The sequence below is a fragment of the Anser anser genome (genome assembly GCF_964211835.1).
Source record: "Anser anser genome assembly, chromosome: 6".
In the NCBI taxonomy this organism is placed as follows: Eukaryota; Metazoa; Chordata; class Aves; order Anseriformes; family Anatidae; genus Anser; species Anser anser.
In genome coordinates this window covers 38,577,154-38,596,905 of record NC_139726.1, presented here as the reverse complement: position 1 = coordinate 38,596,905, position 19,752 = coordinate 38,577,154, and the positions used below count along the sequence as shown (strand labels likewise).

The following is a 19,752-nucleotide window of genomic DNA, read 5'->3' as shown; positions in this document are numbered from 1 at the left end:
TACAGGCAATTCTAAATACAGCTCAGCATTATGCTTTTGTAAGCTATTGAATATAGTTTAAGTTTTCTTTTAAGTTTTGTCAGTAAAACATTATTTGTTAAACTTAAAAGCCAAACAAAACATTATGGGACATTTGAATATTTACAACAACAACAAAGAAGCACATAAAACCTGAACAACCCTTCTAATCCAGCACTATTTAAGTTTCTAAATTTGGTTCTTTAAAATTACTTTTACTTTTCAAACCATACTTTTCACAAAGTATCACTACTTTAACTAAATGAACAAAAAAATCCCCACTTATATACAACAGATAAAGAAAAAAGGGGGAAAACAGAAAAGGAAAGCCTGGTTAGCAATGTCATTTCCAGTGGACAGACTTGTTTCAGGAATGAAGGTACAATTAAGTATCTCTGTTCAGGGTTCAATTATCCCTATTGATGTCCTAAATACAGCCTGCATGTTTGGTTTAATTAATGATTAGCGCAGGCAGCTGGGAATAGGGACAAAAAGGCTGAAAGTGTGGTAATGGCTATTGGCAGTAGACATGACTAAATGACAAAATACGCCATGATAGCCTTTGGCTTTTGTTGTGTTTTTCTCCTTACTTCAAGTCCTTTGGAATCAAAAAGGTAGACAAGTTCATTCATTGTTCATCCTGGAGTTTTAAGCTAACATAACACCTTAATATCTAGAGGACGGGAAGTGCTCTGCAACTTTTATGTAATAACTGGCCTTACTTTGACACTAGTAAGTGTCATGGCAATACCATGGAGAATCAAAATTCTCAGAATTCAATTGAAAAACCAATGTTATATTTCTGTCAGCATAATCAATAATCATCTTCTAGCTCTGTTCCAACTGAGGTTACTTGTTTGTATGGTTGTCACATACAGTTAGCGATGAATGCATTTTAAACTGCTGCTGACAATGGAATTCTGGAGAATTTCTTCATTCAACATTTGTTAGCCTCAGTTAATATTTTGAAGTAACACAATTCAGTTTCATTTTCTTATATAATTTGTTCCAGCAACCTGTTAAGTCATATACTTCACATTTCAAGTAAAGGCCCAATTACTAAAGTTTATTCACCTTTTTCAGTGCAACTCCAGCAAGATGTACTGTTAGCAATGGCTCGTGATGTTGATAAAATACACTACAGTTAGGCTTCGCACCAGCATAAGATCAATGTACTGTTGCTGAAGTCACACAATATTTATTGCAGTATGACTGAAAATTCCTGATTATTACATCTGTTAACCAGTAGACCAGCAGCTTGCTTTTCCACATGTCTATTTGCTTACCATTCAGTCAATAATAATGTATTCGCAGGAACGGGTTAATGCTTTGGAATGCTTACAGGGGTGCAACACTGTCGCATAACAATGCAGGCACACACACACACAGGATTAAACTCAGTAATAGAGGCTTGCAAGGAGTTATCCTTCACAGAGGCAGTCAAAGTCCCTGCAGGATCAGCAGAAGACATTTTACTTGTGCACACAGACTTATTTAGATTTACATAGGTACTCCGGTAAAATCAAAAAGATTTGTATGTGCAAAATCAAAAATTGTATGTGCATAAAATAAGCATACGTGAAAGTCCTCAAAGGCTGTGGACTCAAGCTTTTACCCTTCTTTTCTTTACTCAACTAAGCATGTTGGATTTTCACTATCCAGTCCCTTGCACACTTCACTCCCATTTAAAGACCCCAAATCTTGTCTTAGATTCAGCCAAATACCGCAGCAAGCACACGATGTAGCTAGGAGATTACTCTTCAAGGATTTATGCATATATACAATTTCTTCAAGTGAGCAGCGCTTCATTTTTATACTGCTTCAATCATACAGTCACCAGACCTTAAAATGATGATTTAGAACTCCAAGGCTACAGCAGAGCAAAAATCTTGTTAAGTGTATAGCTAAGACCCAAGCAGTTACAGAAAAGCTTCATAGTCTATGCAGCTCTAAATCTAAGAGAAGATAACACATACAGTCCTATCTAACTCCAGTTGTCATTTCTGCAAATCGTTCTTCAGAATACATGCTTCACTTCCCTTTATCTGATTTTGGAAAGTGCCAGAGAGGCATGTTTCTACAGTACTGCAGAATTGAAGGATAGCTGAGGTTGAGCTGACCTTGTGAGGTCACCTAGTCCAGTCCCCCTGCTCAAGCAGGGTCAGCTAGAGCAGGTTGTCCAGGACCATATCCAGCTTGGCTTTGAGTATCTCCACAGATGAAGACTCCACAACCTCTCTGGGTAACTTGGTCCAGTGTTTTACCACCCTTACAGTACAATCCCCTCCCCCAAAAAGCAAAAACCACTGTCTTATATCCATTACCGCATCTTCTACAACTTCATGTCACTAGATTACCACTAGGTAGGCAGGCACAAGCCACCTCTAGACCAAGGAGGCCAAATTCTTCTCTGACATGCATTTTCATTAATTCACTAAAGCTCTTTGAGCTCCCCCTACTCAAAGGTAATTTCCTGCTCTGCATGTAATTCCTGGAGCATTGCTTGCATGCTGGGATTTGCATACTCTCTTTAGTGCTGGCCTAATTTTGTCTTCATTCTCCACTATTCCTTATCTTAAAACTTGTGAATTGAAAGCTTTTTGACTCCAGCCCAAAATTTCCTTATACCAATTTTAAGCTGAACATCTGTGGCTCAGTTGTAACACTAATAAATATTTGAATACAGTACAAAGAGATGGCATACTGCTAGAAATTAGCAAACTTAGCTAAAAGAACACTTAGACCTTGCAATAAACATATTTTCCTTATCTCCTTTCTTTCCCACTACAACTGATATGGTATATAACCGCTCAAAGCTTTTCCCCCCTACAGAGAAACTGTCAAGAGAAAGGGAAACTTACAAGCTTCTCTCTAGCCCAAAGCTGTGTATAGTCCTACAGGGGATCCCTACTGTAAGCACATTTTGTGGTTCAGAACGTGTGCTAGTTTACATCCTGTTTTCACTTCTACAGCTGAAAGTTTAATTCATAAACAATAAATCCTAGCCTGTATAACCAAGAGATTACAAAAAGTCTATGCAAAAAGTCTATGTTTTTTCAGGACTGGAAATCGTAACTGCAGGCTTGAGATGTACACAAAGCACACAGATCTTCTTAAATCTATTACTATGTGCAGGGTAGTTATGTGAACCAGTAAGAATACGTTTGCAGAGTTCATCAGGAAAAAACATCCCTTACCCACTTGTTTCTTGATTTACCTAGACAGAAAAATGCAGCCTGTCCATTACTTCCAGTTGTGTTCCTGGTCTTGCCTCTGTGCTATTACTTTTGAGACACGAAGAGAATATACCTTACCAACACTTAATCATTCACTATTTCCTCTACGAATGCACCATTTGACGTGGGCATTTCCAAAAACACCAGATCAGTATCAACACCGCATTTCAGAGTACCTGGTACTCCATCTTATTTTCTCTCACTGTTACATTCAGGTGATATAATTGATGAATTCTGTATCCTGGTAGATTAATAGCTTCTTTTGCTATTGTAAGAGTTTTGATATCTTTATGTTGTCACTCTAGAATATTCTAAAGACTTGCTTTTTTCCTTGTACTTGATTAGAAGCTCCCCCCCCACCCAAAAAAATAAGGGGGGGGGAAAAGGGTGTGTATGGGAGGATAATTGCTTATTTTCCATCAGCAGCAACTCTGTGAAGTTATGCAATTGTCAGTGAAGGTCTAGTTTGACTTGCATACTTTTCATCATGGATGATGAACCAAAAGGCAAGACCCCTTCTTGGCTTTCAACACTGAGAAATTCAAGGTTAACACTTCAGACACTTGTTATTACTATTCTGAGACTAATCATATCTGGTTTGGACTTAGAGAAATAGATGTTTTCATAATCTTTTCCTTTATGTAACAATCACTCTTCAAAAGCATCCTGCACTTCAGAAGGTAAGATTTAAAACCCCCAAGAATCAATTCTCATTTGCCTTTTTCACTTAACCAGTTTTATAACAGGTAAATACACAAACACAACAGATAAGTCAATCTAAATTGATTACTGCCAAAGCTTGTAATACTACCTATTAATAAGCTTGCTAATCACTTCTTTCTCACAAGATTTATTTACAACTGCTTATAATTCTGCAAGTTTTCAACCATTTGGGCTGAAATATTCCATGCTCAGTTCATAGGAGGTGGGTTTTTTTTATTATTGTTATTAGGCTTTTATTATTATTATTATTTTTTTTTGCGGAAAACTCTATGAATTCTAGCATTTTACCACCAGTTTTCAGAACTCCATTCCTTGTTTGGCCAAATTTTAAGCTTCTGATAGAAGCTCACAAATGCCAAATAGACTTCCCTCACTCCTTCCCCAAGACCTTAGTATCTGACAGTAGTATAGGTTTACATTTGATTGTTATGTCTAGGTTACTCCTAGTTCCGAGCACTGACTGGGGCTATTCATAGGTTTTTTTTCGGACTAGAAAGCATATCCCTAACTCAAGGGGCAAAGATAGACACTCCTAGTGAAATTAACATTGGACCAGGGCAGACACTGAAATCAGGAAAAGCCTGACAGTTTTCCCTAAACTCTCAAAGATCGTCCTTCAATGGACAGAGAAGAATCTTTTTCCTCCTCAAAGAAGAGGAGAAAATAGATTTTCAGTTTTAAGGCAGAAAGTATTTTGAAGAGGAATCAAATGAAAGTCAAGGAAGGATCTGCAAGAATAGATAAGCTATTTGATTGTGAGAAACAAATTATACCTTCTAATCACAGCCCTTTTCCTAGCTTCACAAGCTAGCAAAAGAAGAACAGCAAAATGGGTCATATAGATTTTTATTTTCTAAATCTTATCATAACCTCAGCAATATGGAAGTAAGTGCCAGTACTTAAAATTAGTCATGCGTTAAGTAATTTGACCCATCCTAACACTAGCCAATATTTTAACTGTGAACTTCAAAGCATCTTGCAGTGTATTGTCCTTACCTACATACCATCTCTATTACAGTATTTTCTGATGATTGTCCATCCTTCCACAGCTTCTCCACTACAACTCACCAAAGTTACTGCCCGGCAGTCACTTCAGCTTTCACTTCTATACTGCTTTGAAATGACAGCTGTAAAGAGAAAGCTGGCTCTTCATTTGCTGTCCCTCTTTTGCTGCTGGCAAACCACATTAACTGTGGTCAATCTGTGGAATTTACTTCCTCACAGGAACCCAGTTTCAGCTCTAGAATCCAGATGGAGAGTGTGGGATTCCCAGATATATATACATTATATGCATAACTAGTGATTAATTTGATGTTGCATGTTATTCACCCTCGTCCTTACTTCCTAGTGATCCACAGTGTACACCTACAAGTTCATTCTTTGTCTTCCACGTTAAAAATATGGTTTCCCCTCCCAATAGTGGCAGATAATATGAGAATAGTGTTCACAAATTGCAGATCGGGAGATTAAGACTGGATACTAGGAAAAGCTTCACAAGGAGAGTAGTTATACAGCACTAGAACAGGTTATCCAGAAGCTGGAAAATCTCCATGTGAGAGATTTTAAGGACTTGACAAGGCTAACTGGACACAGTGTTGATGACAGGATGATTTCCAGAAGTCCCTCCCTGTCAACATTTCTGTGGTTGGACCGATCACAAGTGCTTATATACTTGTTACCTACACAGCCACATTTCTCAGGTGGAAACTGCTCTTGATTTCTTTCTGCCCATGACCCTGTCTCCTCATGATGGTATGCAGAGAGCTAGAGGCGAGAGAAGGGGACAGCCTGCTCTTTTGGAAAGTACTTGAGTTTCTGCTTGCTCCTCAGACTCCCACTACAGAAGCAGGTATCCTTCCTGAGACCCTCATGTAGCAGACCCCTACTATCATCACAGGTCTGCTAGTACAGCAGCACGTCTTCTTCCTTGAGGGATCCCCCACAATACCCATGCCTTTTGGCAGCAGGCAAAATCCCAGACTACATTTCAGCTACCTACGTAGGAGGCAAGACAAGGCTGCCTGAACAACGCTACTTAGTTAAAATAGTTTGCTGCATTGTTTTTTTCCTGGCTATGTTGAACTTTGTTTTGTTATCCAGCTGGTTTAGCCATTGTTTGAATAGTATTAATTGCTCTTGGCTGTACAAGTCTTATGTTCTACATCTGTATTTTTTCCTGTAATTTGATGGCTTTATCAGTAGAGGTGTTCACATGTGGAACAGGTACATCTAGTTAATTTTGGATTTAGTCTTTAGTCTTACAGCTGGACCCTCAGCAGTAACTTGTAAACGTGTACATGAAAAGGCATAGAGGCCTCCAAGGGCACACAAACTAGAACTGGGTCTACAACTGCAGGATAAACAGGATCCCTAAGGGAATAAAGATAAGAGGTAACTATAGAGACCAACTATTTAAAATTAATGGGACGATGATATTAAGTAGTATGAAGATAGGGGAGAAAGTTTTAGGGAACAGGGTGGGTGAGCTGTACCTGGGTTATGTGCTTTAGGTAGGCAGGTGGTGGTACAGGCTGTGAGAAAGCAGGGCCCGTTGTTTCACAGAGGAGGAGAAAAATGGGATTTTTGCTTTGTTAAAATAGTAACAGAAGAGTTAGGAGGAGAGAACAGCTCTCTCAGGAGAGCAAGTACATGTTTTGCTTTTTGGAGAGAAGGCTCTACTCCAGCTAGGAAAGGTACTGAGCTCAAATATAGTTGCAGCTAAGGACCTTTAGTTCCATGACCGACTGTGGCTCTCCAACATGCGAGATACAATTGCCTTTGAGCTGCTGTGGTACAGACAATTTTGCCCACTGCTATCCTACAGAAGCAAAGTCTACTGGTAGATGAAGCAGCATCAGGAACAGTCCTGCTGATCTGGGTGAAAACAGTTCTGCCTCTAAACCAAGATTACTGTACTTCTAGCACAATCTCAGTTGCTCTAGAGAAGCTGACATTCAGATAGTGCAAATAATCTCCACCAGAGATTTCTGTGATCATATACTAGCTCTTATCTTGCAGTTTGCAAAAGTATTCACAGTATCACTGGTATTAAATATTTAAAGCATGGTAATAATGCCAGCATAGGATATACATCAGAATCTCCAAACTGCTGGGAGGTAGAGAAGGGAAGAGAACAGCAGGCACTTCTGAAGAGCCCCATCAGCAGAAGATGTAACTACTGAGAACATTTGCAGTACCCATGAGACTTACTCATGGTACATGAAAGCTGTGAAAACTTTCAGTCATAACACCACACACCTCAAACATTACTTTGCCAAGCATAGATTTAAGTATTCCAGAGATCTTGTTGACCAAGTGCATCCTGCATCTTCTGCTCACCAGCCCAAGTGTATGCACTGGTGAGCTGTTATGAAAAGCTAGTTTAAAGTGGCTTCATTAGCAACACAGAACAATCTTGTTGGAAAAACAGAAGTCATATACATACCCTCAGACCCATACCCTTAGTTTCTCCTGCTCTGTTTTCCAACACTTCTCATGGTTCACCATGCTTTCTGGGAGAAGACCCTGCAGCGCGTCTCAAACTATTGTTGATCCTCTACTAGGATCAACATGGGCAACTAGCTATAGGAACATTTTTCCCTGCACATATGACAATTCTCATGAAACGCTGGTGAACTTTGATAACTTTAAAAACTCAACCACATTAGACAGAGGGATAGAATAGCTCCAAAACTTCCAGGGGAAAGTAAGACAATATAACCATACAAATCTTGTTTACTTTAGGTCCTGAACTTTGCGTTCTAATGCAGCTTGCCAAAAGTGTAGCAAAGATCATGTTCCTTCTGCACACCTGTTAGAAATACTTAAAGTACTTGCCAAATGGTTCCGCTTCCTCTCTTAATCTCTTTGATTTCACTATACAAGATCTTGAAAGCACGTCTCAAGACAGGAAATCCAAAAGCACTTGTTACTTTCTCTGCAAAAAAACATTTTTACCTGGTTTCCTTTTATGCTTTTACTAACGTTTTGCTAAGCTTTCTCTGAACTTTCATTATAAAGAAGCTTTCCAGTAACAACTGTGTTGTTCCAATGTTTTTGCTTAACACCCAATCATTTCGCTGAAGAGAAAAACAAACAAACCAAAAAATAGTAACCCTTACAACCTCTCATGAAATTAGAATATATGCCTAGACAGATGCAAGGGGTAATTGTTGGAGTTGATTTGTATTTATGTTGAAGGCACAGCTGTATTTTTAAAGCAACTTGTATCCTCAAAGTCTTTGTTTGCTTCAAGCCATTTGGTGGTTTAAATACTCTTCGTTTTGTATGTTGTTACCTACACACACAGAGTTCATCCTAGGTCTCAGCAAAGAATGACATCAAGCAGAGGAGCTTTTTTGCACCTGAGCTTGGCCTTGCCTCCCAGTCTTGGTGTTTTGCACTGGTCAGTCCATCTGTGGGCTTCTACGTGACCTTGGTTAGGTTGACCCATTATAAAAACTCACTTGAGGTGGATGCAATTTGTCTCATGATTACTTGCAGCATTCACACGTCATGTTTCAGCACGCTGTCAGGCAGAGTTCTGGGATTTAATACATAAAGAAGAGGAAGCCTAAGTGCAACCAAAATTAAGGTTGAAAAGACTTGTTTCAGCAGCAACATGGAAGAGACAAGGTTGTTTCTTGAGGGGCTGCTCTTGTCTGTAACCACTGTCAATGAAGCACAGCTTCTGGCTGAAGGGCGGGGGCTGCAGCATGTGCTGCTTGCTGTGAGACAGCCTGATGTGGTCCACTCTGGGTCACCGGGATCACAGCCAATCTGTTTGACTGCTGCACCCCCACAGCAGGAGGCACAGCCCCACACAGCAGCTCCAGGGCAGTGATTAGTAGCCCAGCCTGGAATCTGACTGCATGTGAGTGACCCTCTGCCCTGGGCTAACACATGCCAGGTGAGGAGGTGCCACATCCCATGTGTTGGGCAGAGGGGGCAGTTGTGTGCAGCCAGGCTCTGCTCCCAGCAGTAAGCAACTACTGTCAGAGGCTCTCAGGAGTATTAAGAAGCTTTTCACTCATTCCTCAACACGCATGCACAGCTGTGTACTCAGTATCAGAGCTCAGCATGGTGCACAGTTTGTCAGTGGACCTGGGAGCTTTGAGTCCTAAACTTCAGCCTGGTTTTAAACAAACTAGGCAAGTCATGCAACAGCACTGGGAAGTTCATGGTTGGCTCAGATATTCAAGTAGTTACTGTCCTATGTCATCCAACAACACTTTGAACATGGCTCTGCAGCTGGTTTATTCTTGTTTACATAATTAAAAATGCATAGCATATTACAATAGCACAGAACAAGAACAAACAAAATTCTTGCAGTCTTTATTGTCTTTCAGAAAGTTTCGCCCATTGCGTAGCAAGAAAAAATATTCAATTCAGTGTTTCAGCCATACACACTCAGATATGGCTCATCAAATGTTTCCAGCATTGTGGGTGCTGTGTGGCTATTTATATCCACAAAAAGACAAGTCACTTCGATTAAGTGTGGATAGCCATATGCTGTATGCCCAACGTTCATTCAGCATTTGCTATAGGCTACTTAATTCACCTGCACAAAAACTGGCACCATTTTCAAAGAAAACTTCACCTTAGCAAGTGGAGAAAAATATTTTAAAAGGAAAAAAAAGTCATGTAGTTTTCAAGAAGATGTTAGAAAAATGTATGTGTATGGGTTATCTGCAGTTCTTACAAGATCTTCTGTTTGACCTATCAAAGAACAGTTTATCTGTGGTTCAGAATACTTGGAAAACAGGTAAAAATCTTGCAAATATTGAGTCTAGTCTCTGCTTACAGAGGCATTTTGTCATATAGTTAGTTATTGCTTGTGTTACTCCGTTCTTTCTTTCATCTTCCTCACTGCCAATGAAAGTTTTCTCAAACTGACAATAAGCCACATCTGAGATGTTGTTTTGTTTTGCCATGCCTAAAACCTTGAGATTAATTGCTTAACGCTTAGTATGGGCAAAAGCAAACCACAGAAACCTGGCAACGGCTTTTGAGCCACTAACACTATTTTTCAACCTATGAACTACTGCCAAGGGGCCCAAAAATTAGCACAGATTAAAAAGAAATCATAAATCAAATCTAACAGGGAAGTACACTAACATTTCTATTTGTGTAATGGATCAAAACCAGAGCAGCTCCAGCTGAACTGGACTGAAGCTTACTGTGAATAAGCAGTGTTCATCAATGGCTACATCCAAGGAAGACAAACCCTGGCAGTACTGAAGTGTTTGTCAGATTCAAGTTACTAGCATGGTGCGCATTGAAATATTTGAATTGAAATATTAATTGAAATATTAGTCTTGAGGACGACGTAAGTCTTTCAGAGAATATGATTTGATTTTTCCCAGTTTTCCTAGTCCTTTTGTTACAATCAGCCAAGCTGCATTTAAGATCCATTATAACAGCATAGCAATCCCTGTCCCCCTAAATCAGGTTGCCAACCTAAGCTGTATTTTATTTCTGGCTTAGAGTGAGTTTAGCACACATAACCAGAATGCACACTTAGGATTTTTTTCTTTTTAGTCCTTGTGGTGCTATTTTCCTCTCTCCTTAACTACTGCCTCTTCACTATCCTGTCTAGTCCATGCCTGAAAATATTCATTTTAGGATTGCTCATCAAACATGCACTGTCTCTGTGTAAAATGGGTTGGTCTCCCTCCATATCTCCAAGTATTTCCTGCCCTCTTTCGCCAGGTGTTGGTGCGATGAAGAAATAGAACCCCAGCCATCTCCTAAAATTACTAAAAAAGTCTCCCTTTGATTTTGTGTACCTTTCTGATGATGCCTCACTACTGTGAGACCTGTTTTAGCAGCAGGACTTTTTTCCTCTAGCCATTTATGAAATTCTCTTAATTAAGAAGTGCTGCTATATTTCATCTTATTTTCTTAAGGATTAAAACACAATACAGAAGTTCAACAGAAAAGACATTGTTCCTGTCTGGTAACTGTGCTACCAGTTCCTGATCTTCAAGCCTCCTACCAGTGTAGTATTGCTATGATTGTAGCCAGCTTTTCAACTAACCAAGAACAACTGCACTATAAGAGGCATCCAGCCCATCCTCCACCATCAGAGAAAGTTATTCCCTCCCCTGAAGGCTTTACATCAGAAGGAGCGTGAAGCAGACAATTCTCAGATTTCCCAAGCCTGCTGCTCTTCCTGCCTCAAACTGTAGACTGATTCAAGCTGATGATTTCCAGATTCATTTTTCTTTTTCAGCATGACTCCTTGACCTGTTTACGTCATTGTACTACCTTCACTTTCCGGGATTTTGTTTGTGTGAAGATACATTACTGATGTTTGCTATCAGCAGTCTTTCAGCAGCTACCCCACCATGCACTGTTTTGTTCGTAGCTGGGCATCCCTCCGTACTCTCCAACACACCACAGTTATCTTAAATGAGAAGGTAATAACTAAGTGCTGGCCGCTCACATCACAGAATGCATATTCCCTGTAGCACATATCCTAGGGTGAGGTGTCCAATGGAGTTTTTGAGTTTGCTTGCCCAGTTTGGCAAAATACTTGTTCTGTCTGATTTGGAGAAGACTCACTGCAGAATAATGACCAATATCATACACACCAGGCTCTCCTACAGGTGACCCAACACCAGGTCAAGACAGAGGACCTCCAAGAAAAGCTTTTGAAGGAAGTGAGGGATTTTGCATGACTACCACTGTCCAGTCCTACTACAAGAACTATTTCACATCAGTAATTTGACTTTAAGCACAAACAGCCTTTCAAAAGGCTTTGTTGAAGCATAAAATCCCTAGTACATTGAGGGAAAGACTGGTAGATGTTCATCTTAGGATCAACTCCAGTTCAATTTTCTGTTACCAGAAATGAGTCTTGAATGCAAATATTACGTAAAATAAGCTGAAGAAAACAAAAAGAAAAAACAGAGACAGGTCTATATGCTTCTCAGACATGTACTAGGAGCACCACAATTGCCAGGTGAGCAATGATGCAAAAAAAAAAAAAAACCAACAACCTGGTATGGATAGTGTGTAGACAGGCACTGGACAACTTGGTGAGCATGATCTGTTCCTGACCCATACATTCCCTGGGATCTGACCAGCAGTCTTGGCTGCTTCATGGAGATCTGTACAAAGCTAAAGAAAACCTATGCACAAACTGCTGTTATCTGTCAGGTGGAAGACATGGATGACTTAGGAAAAAACAGAAGATGTTATATTCTTGTATTTCTGAGAGACATCCCATACGGCATTACAGAGAAATCCAGCAGACCTCACAACGTACTTACATATTTCTAGGGAGAATGCTGTCAGGTTCATCTGTCCACAGTGTTCTGTGCTTGTTCACAGGGATTAACAAGATGAGTACTTTAACTACTGCAACTTACATACCTTATTTTAGGGACAAAGCATGTCTGATATACCCTTAAATTGTTCTAAGACACTACTTTTTGTTTCTCCTTTCAAGAAAAGGCAAATATCCATCTCAGATCTCATCTACAGAACTTAAGAATGGGGTGGAGGGAAGCTTCTAAACTGCCTTTGATAATATTTTCATTTTCTGTTCGTTATTGCAAAAACTCATTTTGCTTTCTGGATCAAAGCTAAACAGACTCACAATGAGAAGAAAGGTACAACGAAAATGAAGTGTGAGCCGCAGTGGATGTTACAACCTGCATAACCACCCAGTGAAACTAGACCTGTGCTTCTTTTTTTTTTTTAATATACATATGTAATATTTTTTGAAGGTAGTGTTTGCATAAAGTTACACTATTATTCAATCACAGTATGAACAACCCTATCAGGGTTAGATAGAATAATTTAACTTTTCTTGATGCTCAGATCCTGCAATAGAAATCTGACCTTGATCTTATGTTTACAGAACAAACCCATTACAGTAAATGTACAACAAAGAACGGCACAGATTCCATACAGGTCATTGGCTTAACTAGACTAGCATTTACTCTTCTGTTGGATTTCTGAAAGGAGAATTATGGTCCTTGCACACGCCTATTAAAAGAATAATGATGCTAAAGAAATTAAACGACCTACACATGATGCCTCTAGCTGTTGTATAGCTTTCTTGTAATATGATTTAAAAGCCCATTGACAGAGCCCGCTTTTCTCCAGATGCAGGGAAATGCCTGCCTTTGAGACTGTGCCAATCTAAGGTGCAGTTAGTCACAGACCATAATGACTTAAAATTTTTAAGAATTCCAAGATGAGAGCATCAAGCTCATGTTCAGGCTTGGAACTGCAGCCCTGGTTGTTTTAAGTCAAAGCATAACCTGCAGTCTGACTCACTTCTCAGATTATTTTGTAAAACATTTCTAACAGTAGAAATGACTCTCCCTCTTGATCATTTAGCAAGAAACGCCTCTTACCTCAGGCTTATGGGACATAACTGGGCAACACAAGAGAGTTATGCCAACTGATGGTGCTTAATGGGGGCAGGGCTCCAGCTTTTCATCAGGAGAAGATTCTTTTAAACAAAATGTCCCCTTCTGCCGCAACTGGCAAGCTTGAAATGTATCTACCCATCTTGAAACATATCTACCCAGCTTGAAATGCATCTGCAGCACTCATCATGTAACATTACAGAGAAAATAAAAAAATAGAGTAACTTCAAAGAGATGTTTTTTAAAAATGCAGACTCCAACTATTGCAGTTGTTTTAACAGCAACCATCAGGAACCAGAACCAACAAATGCTTTTAAGGTCTTTTTACATTTTATTCTTGATTGTGATATGCAGTAAGGAATCTCTGTGGCAACCAAAGTTTGCAGAGATTTAGATGACCTATTTCCCTTATCCAATGAATTTAGAAACTCTTTGGTTTTGCCTGAAGCTTTAAACTGACAAACATTAAGAGAGTACCCAAGAAATTGAAAGCTCATGATCCAAGCATGGTGATAGTTTCCTGAACTGACTTGAACAATCAAGTTTTATTGCCTACAAGTTACTGAAGCATAGAAGAACATCGTTAAATGTAGGTATTTCAAACCTCTGTCTTTGGTGGAGGCTACAGCAGAGGGGCTCAGTAGGTTTCTTACAGAAGTAGTTGCTGCTTTGGACCCTGGCTATCTTGCAGACAAAACAGAACAGCACAGAGCTAGCTTGCCTAAACCATCTCCATTACAACTGTCTTTTCCAGTGAAGTTACTGTACCAAGTCATAAAGAGGACAGAAGGAGGCTCTTTATAGCGGTGCCCAGTGACAACACAAGAGGAAATAGGCACAAATTAAAATGCAGAAAGTCAATCTGAACAACAGCATCTTTCTCTGCTCCACCTCACAATATTGTGTGGGCAAAAACTGGACCATGTTGGAAGTTGTGAAATCTCCACATGTGGAGATATTCAAAAGCCAGCCAGATGTGATCCTGGACAACCTGCTCTAGCTGATCCTGCTTGTGCACCACTGATGCACAAAAAAGGAGCTAGAGTGCTTTCCCCCCTGACTTTCCTGGGGCTCCAGTGTATCTGCCTACATTGCTTTTACAGACAACACACAACAAATCGTTCTTACATTTGCTAAATAAAGGTGTTATGGACTGTACGTTTGGTTTCAGGAAGTCTTGAGTTCAACAGACATTTTAGAATATACATCTGGTATGCAGATGCAAGTAAAGCACACAACCCCACTTACATGTCTGAGCCTACCTGTTAGCTATACTGTTCTCAGCCATCTGCAAGAAGACAGCAAAGTAAGGTCTTGACTATCTAGTATCAAGACACGGAGAACTGAAGTAATTGTAAAACAGACAGAGAAACGACTCATTACAGAGGAAGGAATAACCCACCTAGTTATCCTCTTTTCAAGAAACGCAGCCTACAAGCATAGATATTCATCTACACACTTTAACAGCCCATTGATACACTACAACACTGCTTACACTGTCTGAGAATTAGTTCTGTTGTTTTGCTTCATCAGGTACACAAGAAATTGCAATTCCTCGAACAAAGGAAAATACTGAGTAAAGCACAGGATCTATTACTTCAAAACTGATTTTCGCTTTTCCTCCTAAAGTAAACATTGGATAAAAAAAATTAACTCGTATCTCATAGCGGTGGTTGTGCCAACATACTATGGCAGCGGTACATGACTAAATGAAGAAGCTAGGCCAGAATTAAGCTTTCAGAAAAAAATGCCCATGGAAAATTAACATCCCAGTAATGGCTAGCATTAAGAAAGATTTCTGAATATTATTCTGTTGTTCAGATAAAAGTAGATGGATTTTAAAAGTAGATGGAACTTAAAGATGCACTTTTGAACAACAGCAGACATCACAGCTTGCACTGTACTGAAAACTTCATTTGCAGGAGACAAAAGCAAACAAACAAAAGCTACTAGAAATAAATGTAACAACAAGAAGCAAGAACATTTTCAAGGCACCTCCTTTTCTATAACTATTACATTCGAAATGACAGTTAAAAATAACGAACAAACAAAAACACCACAAAATAACAACACTGAGACAGAAACCAGATCAGATGATCCCAGAACCTGTCTTCTTCCTGGAGATGGGTCAACTGGACATTGCCCTAGTTCTTACTCCAGTTAGTTGGTATCTCTAGGCTACTCTCACCTTGTCTAGTTACAGAGACAGTGTTTGCTGAGACATGCAGGTGCTGTAAAAGCTTATTGTTAAAATCTTCCAAAGCCCCACAAACCTTGATACAAGAAAAAAATAATATGTTGAGTTTTGTTCTACACAGTCATTTTGAGTTTATTACAAATCATGTTTTCAGACTACAATATTAATAATATTCTACAAAAGATTTTTTTAAAAAATATTCCTTATACTTGTAATGTATGCTCAATAACAATCTTCTGGTTATATCTGATAGCATTCCACTTGTTAAATAACACCTGCTTGTGTGTAGGAATAAGAGTTCTTCAAAACACAAGCAAAGCCAAGGGCCCAAACCCATCATTAAGGCTGAGTAGTTTGTATTACTGTGGGCAGCCCCATTACACCACTCATGAGGTTTGGCATCCCTGGGCCTTCGAAAACCAAGGCAGACGATGAATCAAACAAAGTAGAAAAGATCCTCTCCAACAGGCTAAGACTTCAACAGCGGAAAACAAAACTGCGTGCTTGAACTGCACGCCACAGAGTCATACAGCTCAGAGCTTCCTCTAGCATGCTGTTGAAGAGCTCTGCATAACCTTGTTCAACAAACCCCTTCCTCAGCCATTGCTCCAAAAAGAAAACAGAGAACGCAAACACGCTTACCTGAACATCCGCGGGCTACGCAGATCCGAGCATAGGCTGGATCCCCTTTATACGGCCTGCCTTCCAGTGCTCAAGTAAAGAAGAACTGTTTATGCTACTGCACTAATAAAAAATCACCTCAAATGGGCCCCAAGCTGCCCTCTTAGCTCATAAATTATATAGCTTTACTCTGCTTGGCACAGGCTTGAACTCTGCTATAATTTAGGTTAAAAGACAACACAAAGTTTCTGCCTTTTCAGAGCCCTTCGGCAGTTTTGCTGCTGAACCACAGGTTCTGGTCAGGCCCCTACAGGTGTTCTTAATTAGGAGAGAATCCACATTAGGTACTAGGCTTAAAGATACATGTCTTTTGAGCACAAGCCTTAAAAACTCAGCCATATCATACCGTCATCTTCACTGAGTTATGCTTACAAAGAGCACTGATAAAATAGTGTTTAATCAGAATTGCTGTTTCCCTTCACGAGCAAAAGATCATGAAATAGCTATCCCGCAGCATGAAAGCACTGAGTTATCTCATCCTCATGTGAGTGCCTAGTCGATTCACCTTCCTGCCTTTGACTCGCTTTAACACTTAGATTTAAAAAGTTTGGCAGCAAGAATTGTGTATAAAAACCAGCACAGAGACTTCTTGAAGAATTTGATTATCTATGGGAACAAATCAACTGGCCTCTTTTTCACATTTTTAAAAGATTGAACTACTTTAAAAGAAAAGACTTCACAGATAGTGTGAAATGCACAGAAATAAATATACAGCTGCAGTCTGGATGGTCATTAATGGCATATAACCTGTGAGGATATATGGAAATAACATTCTTCATTTTGAAAGAGTCAGAGGAGAAAAAGACACAAGCAATTAAGCCACAGAGTGCCATGAAACACGCTAGGGCCCTTTGTTAATGCTGGATAAAATGAGACAGGCTTACAAAGGCATTGCTCCTGACTTCAAAGTTTTTTTTCAGGACAACTGCACTTTCTTTCCAAGCACTAAACTTCCAGCACAGTTTAGCAAGGAGTCTACCTCATGAAGCAACTAGCAGGCTGTAGAGATTTGTCTAGTCAAAGGTTACAAAATGCTGTCAGTGGGGTGTCTTCTTGTTGCCCAAATTATGAACTATGAATTATGAGCTCAATGTCTTCTGGTTGAACCTTCATTTTTGTTCATCAAAGGACTGAGGATCACTTATAGCCTGTGGAAGTTCCCTGTTAGGGTCTCTGTAGGTGGGACAGTGTTCCTGGAGGTTTCTGCCTGAAACCACTCTGAAGTTGTTGTGCCGTCTCTAGATTTGAGGACTCCTCAGATAATAACTCCAGAACATAAACTTTAGAAAGATCCTAGGACTGAAGGGGCTAGGGCAGACTTCCATCAATACAAAAGCAGTGCAAGATTGGAATAAAAGGCTCTAGGCCTATGTTAGTTTATTTGGGATGCTATTTTAGTATCTAGAGCAGCTTAGTGTCCTGGAAGTTAAGGGATAATACAACGTTGCCTTTATCTTAAGTGTTGGACTGTGCCATCTAAATTATAATTTTGGGAGGCACAAAGGAAGAGAGGATACTCATATTGCCGCATTTTAACCTAATTTAGATATTCTTATTCTGGACCATCTCCTACAACAGTTCCCGTGCTCCACCAGCATTTATGGAAGGCCTAAGAAAACCAGCCTCCGCATTTGTGCTTCTCGTTAAGATGTCCAAGTATGTGAACAACTTTTAGAACCAATGTCTGAGCTGTGAAGAAATTTGGATCACTTGATATAGCCCCAAAATACAGTTACACAATTCTTGTAGCATAGACTGGTGAACCTATTCATGAACAGTAATCATAGGGAAAGGTCTTCCCAGAGAGAATCTCTGGGTTGGATTTTAATCTCATTGATTTTACGCTAACGCAAGTTAATTTTCAGATTAATTTAAGAAGGGTGGTTTTAATGTCTCAGTATTCCCACACATACCTGACTATTTTCAGAACTACCCAGGCTACAATTTCTTTCATTAAAGGGACTGAACAGGAGTCTGCATATCCCTGAACGAGACATATAGCACCTCTCTTTTCAGGACCTGCAATTCTGTATTGCTGTAACAGCAACCTGAACTGAAGCTGCCCAGATCTCTCATCTGCCCTACAACATGTGATGCCAAATTCTTCTCTAGGAAGGGATATCCTGCCTTCCTGATACTGGCCAGTGGATGTTGTAAGAGAGAATATATGATCAGTGGCATGCCCATCAAATTATGCTGTCATAGGTGGATTTTCAGCAGCAGGTAGCCAAGCTTGCCTACAGGATGCATTTGGCCATGAGTATACAGACAGTGTGGGTTCAAGGAGGTTGGCGTTTGCAGATGAACTGGTGCATATTGTATTTGGCATCCTGTACAGGTCAGTACCATAACATAATATTTTGATTCAGAAAGCGTTGCTTCTAAAGAGTCAGTGAACTTTCTTCACCATCTTTTATTTCAGAAGATTTCAGTGTTCTTAGCCTTTAGTTTACCCTAACAGACCCTATGGGATATACATGTTTTTTTTTTTTTTGAAAGTTTGTAAGGAAACACTGTAGGAAAGTTATTGTTGGGAGTCACTGACTTGTAGCTTCACATTTGTGCTGTTTCTTCCTAACTTGATATAAAGAATAATCAATAAAAGTCTGCCTTCAGTCTGATTCCTGTAACTTCTCTGTCTTTATACTGATGCAACTAAGGACTAAACTGAGTTCAAGGCATTTCCATGCAAAATTAAATCAGTTAGCCATACTTATTAGTTCAGTTCCTTCAACTTGCTTGTTGGCACCTCATTCAGAGGAAAAGACAAATTGCCACATCTACAGTGTCTTTTCTTCACCAGTTTTCTGAATCTGCAATTACTCTTATGGCAGTTTTACAGTTCCCCTTTGTCCCATCCTAAATATGAACAGATCATTTCTCCATCTTACACAAAGTACGTAACAGGTTAAGTTGAATTTCTGAACAAAGTGATCACATTTATCACTGAATTCTGACTATTCAGAGTATGAAAAAGGCAGTATTTAGTACAACAGGTATCAAAACATGAAATCATTTCTTCTTATCTCATTTGGACCTAGACCTTTCAGAAGATCTCTTTTCTGAAAAGTCAATTCTCAGTACAACAATGTTATGAACGCCACTCTAGGAAATCCTGATTTACTCTCTGCATTACATAATTCTATGTATGAGTGAGCAGGGCTTTTCTATCTTCACTGAAATCAGAGGTGCCCTAAATGGACTTGCTGGCCTAGTGCTGGTCAGTGTCACCAGCTGAATTAGGAACCTACATATAGTGGTAAGACTACTTTCCACTCTCCTGAGAGCGTATTTTTAGTTTTGCATGTCTAGAAAGTCCTCAGCATCACCTCAACTACTAGTGCCAAATTGCCACTCATTTCTGAAAAGTTCTAATATGAGAAGCAATTATGGAGAATAAGATTCTTGGCAGAGAAAAACTGATGCTATCATTAAAAAAAAAAAAAGAGATATAGCAAAGCAACAGCAGTAATGATATGAAAAGTAAATAAGCACATGAGATAATATAAAG

At 39.5% G+C, this 19,752-nt stretch overlaps 1 protein-coding gene across 2 annotated transcripts in view; it reads right to left on the bottom strand.

The window, feature by feature from the left end:
• SLC39A10 (solute carrier family 39 member 10) overlaps positions 1-19,752 on the bottom strand; it is a 120,234-nt gene that overhangs the window by 70,963 nt on the left and 29,519 nt on the right. Inside the window, exon 1 of one of the 2 annotated variants that reach the window (XM_083843032.1) lies at positions 16,203-16,490. The exons of the other annotated variant lie outside the window; for it this stretch is intronic. The gene's annotated coding sequence lies outside the window, so the exon portion shown is untranslated. Of the gene's footprint in view, positions 1-16,202; positions 16,491-19,752 lie in introns of those variants that run through there. 2 annotated transcript variants of the gene reach the window in all.